Genomic DNA, 12,828 nt, shown 5'->3' with positions numbered 1-12,828 from the left:
CTTTCCCTCGGTTTCTTCCTCCCTTACCCGTCACCGTTCCCCGACCCATCCCCCTCCCTCGCCGCCGCGTACACTGCTCGGTACGCGCGACTCCCTGCTCCCCCAGTACCCCCACCCCACTCGCTGCCTCCCCTCCTTAGCAGGGCGCTATTTACCCTCGCAGTTCCGGCGACGGCCGAGCGTGGCGCTGCGCGCTCTTGCGTCGCATCTCGTTCCGTGTGTTGTGTCGACGTGCACGGCGTCCGACTCACGCTAGCGCGCACAGTCCCACGCGGATCTTCGCGCGCGCCTGCTGCTCTAAGTGTCATCGCGAATCGGGGTGTTTGTCCGCTCTCGTCGCGTCTTTCTTTCTTCTCGTTCACCACGCCGAGGAGATCGCCAACGACCGACCTCGCGGGCACGTTCTCGATTTCACGCGGATTTACGGTTACGCCAGAATATACGTCGCGACGACGATGCCGCGGCCGCGTGTGTGCCAGCGAGGAACGAGCCGCCAACGGAAAAGGAAAAAAGACGACGGGAGAGTACGACGAGCGAAGCAAGAGAGAGAAAGAGAGAGAGAGAGAGAGAGAGAGAGAAAACAACACGCTACTCGCGGCCATTTTAACTGCGCCGTACGCTAACCCGGGCCACCCAGTGTGTAGTATACGAGAGCCAGAGAACCGCCGTGCCGCCGCCGCTCTCTCCTTAGGCTTAAACTGCGTCTCTCGCGTGTGCGCTTTGCTTCTGCGCACGCGAGTCGGGACATGTTTCCTCGCACATACACACGCCAGAGGACGACGCTCGTGCGTTCTACGCACACTTTCTCGCTCCCCGACCGAGTTGTTTGTCGCGTTCGGGCACGTCTTTCGTCACGATTCCGAGGCAAGTCGAAGAAAATTGACAGCGACCACGACGCCACTGCCGCACGGGAATCGTCCATGGTACAGTGTGTGACACACGCGAACGGATGGTCAACGGAACGTGTGCGCGCTCGACCGGTATGTTTGCTCGTTTCGCGACGGGAAGCGCGCCAATCGTCGGCCTGGTGAGAATCGGGTGTACCCGTTGCATCATGCTCGGACGTATCGTGCGCGGGACAAGGAGAGAGACTCTATCGCGGAATCCCCCCGTGGGAAGGAACGGCAGGACGATAACAAAGGAATGATCAATCGAAGTGTGTCGGAGGAGCGAAGGAAATTTGTTCAGCCGGTAAGAACGGACTTGACAGCGACCGGGGTTACCCTATGATAACTCGTGCGGAAGAATCGGGACGGAATAATTGGAAGTGCGCGAAGGCATGGGGAAAAGGAATATACCATTGGAGGTTAGGAATCACGGTAAACCGATCGAGGCGCGTTGTACCGAGCGGGAAGCAAGAGGGCAGGAGTGTGGTGTATGTGTGGCAGCGTGTGGCGCTAGTGCCGAATTCCAAACACGACGAGGACGAGGACGAGGACAACGATCGTGTAACGAGGAAAGGAGCCGAAAACGTAAGTCATACGTATGGAAAGAGGTTAGAGTGGCGGAAAGTGGGGATGAGGAAAGTTCGACGTCCGAGGGCAGCAGCGGAGAGAAAGAAAAGTTATCGTGTGCGCGACGTAGGTACGAAGAACCGCGTGACTCGGAATCTGCGCAGTAAATCGCGTTCACGTGAACGCGGCCCAAGGCGCCGCGAAATTCCGCCATTCGTCACGAGGAGGTGGAAAGCTTTGAAACTCGATCGTGTATCACGAATATAACCGGGTTCCTTCCGTTTCTTTCGTTTCTTTCTCCGCTCCCCCGACGCACCTTCTCCTCTCCTGGCTTATTCCGTTCGTCTTTCAGCCTTCGTGCGTCGACCGCGCACGAAGCCCCTTCTGCGAAAGACGTGGGCGACATGGCTTACGTAATGCTCGCGCGATAAGACGGATAACGCGGCGGCGGCGGCTTCGAGCGTGCCACCGAAGCGGCGCCTCTATTTTCGAACGCACGAGTCACTCCGGTTGCCGCCTAACCGTCCGCGTCGCCTCCGACACACCCGAAAATTTTTCCACGCCGATCGAAATCCTCTCCCGAGCCATTTCCCGTCTTCCCAATTACCATTTCAAACGGTTATGCTTCTCCAACCCGAGCTCCGAGCGATTCCTCCTCGACCGACCTTTGCATCATCGAGGATACGCGTCGTCGAGATATCAAGGTCGAGGTGGAGGAACGCGGTACTACCTCGGTCTACCGCATCCGTCGGTTAATCCGGAGCCGGTCGGATGAGCGAATCGGCGAGATACGCGTCGTAGATGGCCACGTGGTGCTTGACGTCCGAAATCTGCATGGCGCGGAGCGCGATAACGCTGGGAGAAGGAGCGTGACTCACCAGCCGACGTATGCGAAACTGAATCACCCTGCGCGATATTAAAATCTCGCAACGTTTTGCAATTCACGTCCCACCGAATCGGAGACACACTCGACTTGACCGGTCGCGAGGAGTCGGGTCGGTAGATCGGGAATTCTTCGTCGCGAGTACAACGGCGGAGACACGCGGGCAATCCGAAAAACTTGGCCTGGCGAACGGAGTAAGAGGGGCGACGCCAGTGGTGGGGCGGCTGACTCGCATGGTGGACGAGCAAGATGGCGGCGCGGGGTAGAGACACGTGAGAACCGCGTTGCCGCCGCGTCACGGGCCCCGAAAAATGCTCGCGGCCGATGGCACGACCGCGTTTCTTCCACCTCGTCGATCGATCCCGAGCTCTCTGGCCTTCTTCGTCCGAAGACGCACCCGTTTTCTCGCCTCGTTTGCTCACAGGGACGCGTGCGTCGTTCGCAATCCGCTGGCTACCTTTGCTACCACTTGCGAGGTAAGCTAATTCATCCAAAGATATCCGTCCAGCGATTCTCCATCCTCTAGTCTCTGTCATCTGTCAAACATCTTTCGCTTTTCGTAACCCTGTTGACTTTGCTACTGGCGGGATTAGGGAATGGACGTTGGTTGGCAGGAAATAGGTGTTTCGGGTCCATGAGAGACTCTCAGGCCTTGAAACGAAGCTAAATTCGTGGGTAAGTCCTTGCTCACTGGAGAAGTAGCCTGCTCAAAGGTCATTGTTCAGGAGAAGAAGTGTTTAGTTATGCTAGGAGCTTCCTCGGATTGGCCGGAGGAAGGAACGCGGTAATACTGGTTGGCGGAGCAATAACGCGTTGCCGACTTCCATATGCAACGTGTAAGAAACTGCTACTGGCACTCGTAATTGCCGGTTTACAACTTGGCGGTTCCGTTCGGAGTATTTGCATTTTCCTGTAATTAGAACGCTCGTCCCTTCCCATCGTCAGCCATAAACGACTGTCAGTGTCCGTTCGCCGAGCTTCCTTCCGCGAAAGGACGCTTCCTGTGCACACTGTGCCATACAGAGTACCCCTTTCGATCCTTCCCCTTTCTTCCCTTGGTAATAATATTCGTCGACGAACACCGAGTATCGCGAGAATCGCGAGAATCACCTAAAGTCTGTCATGACCGCGTTTAGACCTGTCGCGACCAGTCCCCGGGCTTCCTGGAAACTGGGCAACTGTTTTATCGGCCGAGGGAGATCTAGACTGTTGATTTTCGATTGTCATCGTACGTTTTCCTCTCTCTCGAACGTTTTTCGAAGGCCGAAGCGTGTCGACGGTGGATGCAAAAATGGGTAACGATATTACGTGCTTAAGGGCGAATGCAGAAGGGGTGTGCCCGAGAGCGATGGCTGTCGGAAGCTGTAATGGAGATTGATGGCGGCCGCGGCGGAAAAGTCGATGTTGCAAAAGTAAATTAGCCCCGCGGAGAGTTAGATCGGGCCTAAAATATTGAAATCGGTGATGGAATAGTTATCGCGTCTTCCTCCGTATCCTCGATTCCTCTCTCGCGTTCTAATTCAGCGACGTCCGTTATCGAACCCGGCTTTCCTACGAAACAATTCCAGCTTCGGCGTCTGTAACGCGTTTCGAATCGCCGGGCGAAACAATCGGGGTACTCGTCGTGGTTCCTCTGAAGAATGACAGTGGGCACGTTTAACTGATCGACGAGAGAATTCGACATATTTCCCAGGACACTGATTTTTCCCTCTCTGTTAGCCCTGTTGGACCTAGTCCTCTGCAACTCTCGACTTCTTTGTACCCGCGTGTGTGCATTATCGCGTGACAAACTGCCAATGAACGATCCGCGTCTGAAGAAACGCTAAATGTCGATAATGGCGCGTTAATAGCGATCAACGGCGATAAACAACGAAGGCTGAAAGCGACAAACGGGCGAAAAGTGAGCGAGGTGTATGGAACGCAGTCAAGTGGGCGAATCGCATTCGGTTGCTACCATAATTGTGCTTCGACGTTATCCCATTGTTCCGCGCGCTTCGCGTGGGCATACAGCGACTCGGTCCCATCGGCCTCGCTAAGGGTTGATTTTTCCACGAGTTATCCTCGGCAACTCGGTTTCATACGGTTGGATACAGACGCGAGAACCGGGTCGGGAGGTTAACGTTGAGAGCGAAATGGCGGTCGCCGTGCAACAGCTGCTATTGCGCGTTCGGAGAAAGAAGGCACACTTTTACACCCTCGTCACACCGATTAGCTCCACTGATTCTCCCTTGATCGCTGAAAACGGTGACCGATGATCTTCCTCGCCATCTTTGGCTAGTAGCTGTCACTGACTGTCACGATGGTGGTGTCAGTGGAGTTAACCGTTTGCGTTTGACGAAAACAACTGATAGACGTAATCGCATCGCTATGGTCACATAATAAGTGGTATCACGTAATATGTGTCTCGCGTAAGTGCATCACTATGGCCATATGTTCACTAGAATTCGACATCTTGGAGTGCTGTCAACGAAATGTGCACTGCCACTTAGAAATACCTATCGTGGCAGCAACTAGACTCCGTGTCACTGTCAACTTCGAACCGTCCCGGCCACAAAGGGTTAAAGAGCCTACTGACTTTTCCTGTTTGAGGAAGACTTAGTTGTTTTTGGAACGGACGTGTACCCTATTCGCGAATTATTATTATTATTGTAGGGGATCAAGGTGGATGGTGGGTTCGCTACTAGAGAATCTCTGACTAGACTTTACTAGGTGACTATGACCGTAACTAGACTAATTATCTCAACAACTCGACAACTGTGACACTTACTGCCTTACCGAGGATGCAAACACGCTGTGCCTTCTTTCCCCGAACGCGCTGTACACGCGATAATCGCGGAGCTTAGACGATTGCTACTGCCCCGTCTCGAAAATCGCATTTCGGAGCGGGGAACAGCAGAAACGCCCACGTGAGACGTAGGTAAAACGGAGCGTACTCGTTTATGGCTGCCGGTGTGCCGATCTTAATGAGCCTGCTTTGCGTTTCTCCGCGGCGGAACGCGCGTGTACGCGTCCCACTCCTTCCGCGTGTAGGCGCCGCGGATCTTTCATCGGCTCGTTACGATTTATAATTTGTCAGGAGCGGCGATACGATCGCTCGGTCATCGAACCGTTTAAGGGATCTATGTCGATAAATAAATCGCCGCACCGTAATGGCGGCCGGGGCTTTTCCGTCGTATATCACAGCCACGCGTTACCAAATCGGTCAGGATTTTTCCACGATTATTCGGTGCCTCGAGAGAAGAGCAACTATATATTACACCTATTCATCCTCGCGTCGCGAAATTACGCTTTAACGCTTTCGTTGCGGTGTAAGCGACACGGAAAATCAAAGATGGAAGCATTGCGCATGCGCAGTGTTTAGCATTCGGGGCCAAGTCTTTTGGAAAGGTTAGGAAAACCGATCATCGCAATTGCGCTTGCAATTCTCTGCCAAAAGAGCTGATCAGAATTGGCAGCACTTGTTTCAACTCTTTCGCTCCTGAGTTACGAAGATGGTAGCTAATGTCCTGAATTGGTTTCAGAAATTTTATTTTCGTTTCAATCTAGTAGAAATTTAATCGAAATGTAATGCCATGCGTTATGAGCTTACCTGAATATACAAGTTCAGAAGTTGCTAAATATTTTATTTGTTTATGCTAAGAAAATACCACCAAACAAGTTTCTTTATTTATTATTTTACATTATAAATTTAACACTTTATGTATTGTCCTAGGCAACAAATATTTAGAAAATGTACGAATAGAAGGTTACATTTAGGGCTGTCTAAATTCAGATTTATGAGGTGCACATAGACACATGAAATGTATAGCCTCGCAATCTTTTTGACAGAGGGTAGAATAATGCAGGGATTTTATTCACAAAAATTTCTCTCGTGTCCTAAGAGATGGCAGGACACGCCAGAACAGTTGGATTGCGTTCAGAAAACATTTTCTAACAAGGAGAGTGCAAGTCCTTCGGGTCATTGATTTAGTTGAAACTTGGCTACTAGATTTAGTCATCCAGTTCGAAAATTATATTTATTACCTGTATAATATCATTATATTAGACAAAGATATGAAACTAAATCTATGACCCAAAGGACTTGCATTCTTCTTCTAAGTTCTAATAACTTTGAAATCCATGTATGTTGTATCACGTCCGTACTCCGGCTGTCATGTTGTTGCCTGATGTCACACATCTCCAGAATTGTAAGGGTTAATTTAACAAATTGAACAAAATTTCTCTCTCATCCCAAGAGATGGCAGGACATGTCAGAGGAATTAGGTTGCGTTCAGAAGAAATTTTTCAAGTTCTAACAGCTTTGAAATCCATAGACTTTGTATCACTGGTGTCATGTTGTAGCCTAACATCACACAGCGTTAATTTTTGGCAGAATTCTCGTGACCAGTGACTATAGTCACCCTCCCTGTGTTTCTCTCTTATCCTAAGAGATGGCAGGACACGTCAGAACGGTTAGATTACCTTCAGAAAAAATTTTCTAACCTCTAACAGCTTAGAAATCCATGAACGTTGAATCAGGTCCGCAAACCAACTGTTACGTTGTAAACTGACGTCGTACAACGTTTCTAGGACTGATAGGATTCATTTTTCACAGAATTCTCGTACCCAGTGACTATAGTCACCCTCTCCCTGTGTAGATGTCGTCTCGTGGCCAGTGACCATAGTCACCCACAGTATCAAAAGGGGTTAAAATGGTCGCGTGAATGATCTCACGACAGCTAGATAAAGGTACATCATACTACCTCTGCAAGGAATAATTTAACAAATTGAACAAAATTTCTCTCTCATCCCAAAAGATGGCAGGACATGTCATAACAGTTAGATTACATTTAGAACAAATTTTCTAACCTCTCAAATTCATGGACATTGTATCACGTGCGTGTTCCGGCTGTCACGTTGTAGCCTAACGTCACATAACGTCTACAGAATTGATAGGGTTAATTTTTAGCAGAATTCTCGTGACCAGTGACCATAGTCACCCTCCCTGTGTAGATGTGGTCTCGTGGCCGGTGACCATAGTCACCCACAGTACGAAGGGGGTTAAAATGGTCGCGTGGATGATCTCGCGCGAGCTGGATCAAGGCCTAGACTGGTTTTTCCATCGCGATTAGGCGTCGAGGTAAATATTGTCGTCGTCGGGTACGTTTTCGGATCGTGTTTGCCGTGGATGTCGGCGCGGAGACACACGGCAAGTTGGAAGGAAACCCAACGAGGGTGCAGGTGGCTCGTATGTCAAGAAGATGAAGTCTCTCGTCTTGGAACAATGGGCTATGACGTGCGCGCCAGGAAGCATACATGTCTTACTTCCGGTGACTCGCCGTCTAATTGATTCTCAACCCTCTTGTTCGGTTAACGTCGTCTATCGGGTCTCGAGCAGCGCCGGGCGTTCCCTTGGCCCCTGTCGTCTTTGTCGTCTTTGTCACCGTCGTCTAGGCGTCGCCGCGCCGTCGTTCGTGTATCGTTCGACGTCGGCGGAACGATTCACGAAAAGTCGTAAAACACACGGGCACTCTCGCGCGGGCAAATTTTAATGCGGATAGAGAAGGCGAGAGAGAGAAAGAGGAAAAGAGAGATAGAGCGAGCCAGCCCGGGCCTCCTTTCACGACCGATTTAAGATACGCCGACGTTTCGTAGCGACGACGTTTTCTTTGAACTTACACCGCCGTGAAATATTCACCTTCCGTGTAATATTCAACGGCGTGTCGTAAATTTCGCGTGCGCCGCGGCGCAAAAATTGCCCGGCCGCACCGGCGTCCTTGCACGAAGTCCTTGTGGTTCTGCTCGGTCTAAAAGCGACCCCGTTGTGCGTCGTAGAAACTACCGAGAGGTGAACGAAAGAACGAGGAGAGAGGAGAGGAATAACGATCGGAAAGGTCACACCGTGTCGTTATTGCCGGGGAATTAATCTTCGCCCGAAATAGCGTACCATTCGACGATTACGCCATTCCAGTTTCGCTTCTAAATATACGCTTTATACACCGTGGCCATGGTACACGTACCGACACCGATAAGTCTCCTTCCTGCCAGAAAATCAACTTCTACGAGGTAGATTCGCATAAACGGCGAGATAAATCTATTATCCCTTCGGTCGGTCACGACGAGTTCGAAATTTCCACAAATTCCTGACGCCCTGACGCCGCACGGTGCACAGTAGAAGGGCGATAAGAATGCGCGCTAGGGTACCCGAATCCCGGAGCGATAAGCGCGAGCGTAGAGAAAAAGGGAGAAAGTAGCGCGAGGGGGCGGTGTGGCAGTGTCGGAGGAGCGAGGGGCGGCCGGGGGTTTGTTTTGGTGCGTGACTATCGAAAAGGGTGCGTGGCCCGCTGGCGCAGTCCGTGCCAGGCACGCAACTGCACGCACCTACACCGTCGCGCCCTGGCGGACGGCGGATACACGCGCGTGGATGCAAAATGCGCCGCGTGCACGCAGCCCGCCTCCATGGGCTGTGCGAAAGATAGAGTACCGATAGCGGCGATTCGCCATGGCCAGCCGTGATTTAGGGGTCGCTATGGCGCCGCGATTCAGAAACAAGGGTTCGTTGAACCCGTTCGCAACCCTCGCGCGCGATCGTTACTCTAAAAGCACTGTCAGCGTGATTACGAGAATGTGGGCTGGCAGGGTGAGATGGAATTTTTCTTCTCCACCCGTGGGGGGCCAGGGGGGCAGCGGGACTCCTCGCGTACGCCTAATCTTTGAACCCGTGTGTACCTGTGTGTCTATCGGGGCCCGTCGCGGAAAAATACGCGCGCAGCGGACGGAGCGGGTCGCCGTCAAGTGGCAGATTGTAAACATCCGGTAGCCGATGCAAATCCGCCTGCAGTGTGACGACTGCTGGGAGAGAGAGAGCTCTCCGATGCGTGTACGTCATTGTCCGATTGCGTGCGTGCGTGTATTCGCATTCCGCGAATGATCCTGCGATTCATACGGAATACGAGGCGGCGCATTTTCCCCGGCTAAAGGCCCGGCATGTCTAGATATCTCGCGTGCAATCCGCGCGACGGCTTCTTTTGTGCCAAGTTATTTTAAGAGCGCAGAATTTTGCACGCTCGCGTGACTGCGGCGGCAGCAGCCGCCACACGTCTGCGGATAAAGACAAACAAGGGGAGGGAAACGCGCGATTTTTCCGTTATTAAACGGCGATGCTGTCTGTTCGTTGCCAGGATCGGCTAGAGGCCCGTGAGCCGCGCTCGGGAAGCCGCGGACCGGAGCCCGTAAACTCGCCGAGAGGAATTGCACGATTCCGCGAAGTCTGGTCGAAAATATCTGCTCGGCTGACTAGCCGATATCGCGAGACCCGCTGCTTCCTACCGTCACGCGCAGCTAGGCAGTCCTCCATCTCCTCTGACGATACCTCCTTCTCTATTTGCTGTCAAAATCGTCTTAGAATCGCGATTTCTCGAGAAAAAATTCCCTGCCAACGGGATTAAACGCTTCGTCTAGTCAGGGGAGCTTTGTATTTCACGAATTTGCGAAAGTCGAATCGTGGATCGTCTCGTGGTCGCTTTCAGAACTCGTTTTAACGCGAGAACTGTCATGACAGCCGCTTGCCTTCTTAACAGGGCCATCGTGGTTATCAGTGTTTGGTGATGCTAATTTTTTGAATTTATATTTGTCTTATTCTAACCAATTTATAAATATCCAAATAACGTAAACAGATAAAGAACTTTGAGTGGAATTTAATAATTAATAATTTATTAATGCGTTCCGTGCCAAGCCATTTTTGCCCGACATGATTTCCAGGCTGTTTTGGCCAAAAATTGGTATATTATCACACAATATGCCATTACATTATCGATCCATAAGTAATTAGCTTGTTTAGGGTAGTTATTACATCGTCTGCCATAAATGGTACACGTGGCGCTGCGATCAGTTCGACTGTAAAAGTCAGTCAGCTCGAAAATTTTCGATTAGTAGGAAGAACTAGTAGAATAGTCACGTTTTACAGCCATTGCCCAAATAAGCCATTTTTATGCATCCCCTATATATTTAAAAAAGTCAACCTTTATTATTATTATTGCATATGTAACAATTAAACAAATTCACGTGCTCTATTCTATACTGCATTTTGTATAATGCTCATGCTTTTAGCGGAAATATATTTGACAGAGTTAAATTTGATATAAAACATATTTGCAGCGCATTAAATAAATATATCTACGTGTGTACCATTTATGATACACATTGCCAGGAGATTACAAATGGTACACGTGGCACGGACGTGGTGTTGATTAAATTTAATTAACAATTCCCACCGTTTTCCTTTTCTTTGCCATATCGTTTGCTACTTCGTCGTCATATCCTAAAAATAATGGAAACCTTGTCGTGGGCCCCTGAACGTACTATAACATGCACAGTAGTCAAAGTGTTAACCCTTTGCAAATGGGGAGGGCTTTCTAAACCGCAGGACTGAGCCTCTGTTGCGATAGCCGTTCAAAACTAGCGCTCATTTCTACTCAACCACTTGCGCTGGAAAGACGTGCCACGCACGTCGTAATGTTTTTGTCGCAGAATCGCCAACGACGTGGTATACACGTCGTCAGGCAACTGTCACAGAGACACTGGACCATTCTGGCACACTTGTCTGTGAATTTCTTGCCAGCGCAAGTGCTTAACACTAGAACTATCGATCTTTAATAGAGGCACCTAACTATAACGTGCACAGATTATAGTAATTTTAAGCGGTACGATGAATGTGAGTGAATATATTGATTACAGTTCTTTCTTAATACGAGTTGATACCAATTTTATTCTTAAAGCAGGTGTGTGTGTTCGGTGATTGCAAAAAGGAAAATTCCGGGACCAGTCATTTTGACTCGGTTGGTAGTTCTAGTGTTAAACGCGATTTTCGTTCATATCCACGCTGGCAACAAGGACATAAAACAGTCCACCACTTGGGCCGTGGGGTCCTAAGGCCGCAACGGCATATTCGTGTTTCTAGACTATAGCATCGCGTTTACGTAGGATCAAACTCAGATACGCGTCGGTCGTCCGCAAAGCGTTAAGCGCGGAACCGAACGCCAAGATGGCGGCTCGGAAGAACGCGTACTTCTCGTCATACTCCACAAATAATCGGCGCGGAAATCGCTCGTCCTTGGCACGGTTATCCGCTCTGTATATTTCGCTCTGGAAACAGGGCTCGCGAAAGAAACTCGGCTCCGAAGCTGCGGCACGTGTTCCTACGGTCTGCGTATCAATGGCGGCTCTGACTTTACCGTTTCTCATGTCGATCGTTGCTCCAACTCGTGCCTCCTCGCGACTCGTCTTCCATTAAACGGAACACTTCACCATTGCGACGACATGGGCCATGGAGACCAACGGTTGGATTTCATATCCTGTCAGACCTAAAGTGATCCAAGAGAAATCGTCAATATCGGGTACCTCCCCGAGCGTACTTCGACCGACACCAGGGTCAAGTGCGGGTTGACTTCCCCGTTAGTTGGACCATGTGAATTTCATTGGCAGATGAGAATTGTCGCGAATTCCATCTGTCAGTGTGCCACAAAGGCGAGGTATGACACACGAGCCACGTATAAGCGCTAAGCAGCTCAGAATAGATGCAATACTTATCGTTGCGACGAGATGGCGAAGGCTTTTGTGAGATCTGGCGTTTTAAAATGGAGGGAATGCCAGGAAAACCACGATGGAACTGATGTTTCCAATAGATGCACAGTGATTAGGCCTGCATCGGTCAAGACCAACCATTCGCCTCACCTCCACGATGCGCCCGAGACCAACGGTTGCACCCCATATCCATGCCAGACCTAAAGTGATCCAAGAGAAATACGCCAATATCGGGTACCTCCTTTGGCCAATAACAGAGTCAAGTGTAGGTTGGACCATGTCAGTTTCATTGGCAGATGAAAATAGTCGCGAATCACAATTTCGAATAGCCACAAAGGCGAGGAACGGCACGAGCCTTGCAATGCACACAGTTGCTGGGAAAAGTTACTTACGATACTTGTCGTCGCGACGACTGACTCACGAGATGGGCCTGAAGGTGGAGGATGAGAGGGATTGAATAAATTGAAACGTTTTTAACGGATAGAAGTTTATTACGCGAGAAGGGCCTAACGAGGCCTAGTGGACTCGCTTTTGGGAAAAGATTCGTACATTCGAAAAGACGTATGCGAATTGAACTGTTTTTCCATCGCTGATTTTAGGCATCGAGGTGGTCCGCGAGTCGTGGGGCCCTGGTCGTAAAGACATAAACCAGGCCCCATTGACCCGGGACCATCCATGTCCCGAAGGAGTGTAAAATACTTACGGGAACCTCCTTTCTCGCATCTGGGATGCATCCTACAGGCGTATGCCGGGAAATTGGGGTACGTGGACGTTGAAGCCTACTAGAGACGCTTGGTGGTCCCCGTCGCGAGAACTGTCGCGTGTTCCGCTCTGCGACACAGAGTCGGGGATGCCCCTTAATCGATCGGGTCGTCGGAGACGCTTTCAGCGCATAATGAGAAAGCTGCCGTCGCCGTGGATGCGCCATTG

At 50.5% G+C, this 12,828-nt stretch overlaps 1 protein-coding gene across 2 annotated transcripts in view; it reads left to right on the top strand.

The window, feature by feature from the left end:
- The window catches only part of LOC108553478 (serine/threonine-protein phosphatase 4 regulatory subunit 1), a 145,947-nt gene that overhangs the window by 56,830 nt on the left and 76,289 nt on the right, over window positions 1-12,828 (top strand). The window contains exon 1 of one of the 2 annotated variants that reach the window (XM_017908382.1): window positions 237-1,472. The exons of the other annotated variant lie outside the window; for it this stretch is intronic. The gene's annotated coding sequence lies outside the window, so the exon portion shown is untranslated. Of the gene's footprint in view, window positions 1-236; window positions 1,473-12,828 lie in introns of those variants that run through there. 2 annotated transcript variants of the gene reach the window in all.

This window comes from Eufriesea mexicana, unplaced genomic scaffold (genome assembly GCF_001483705.2).
Source record: "Eufriesea mexicana isolate 0111107269 unplaced genomic scaffold, ASM148370v2 scaffold10591, whole genome shotgun sequence".
Taxonomy (NCBI): Eukaryota; Metazoa; Arthropoda; class Insecta; order Hymenoptera; family Apidae; genus Eufriesea; species Eufriesea mexicana.
The sequence above is the reverse complement of the archived record's forward strand: the minus strand, read 5'-3'. Positions and strand labels throughout refer to the sequence as shown.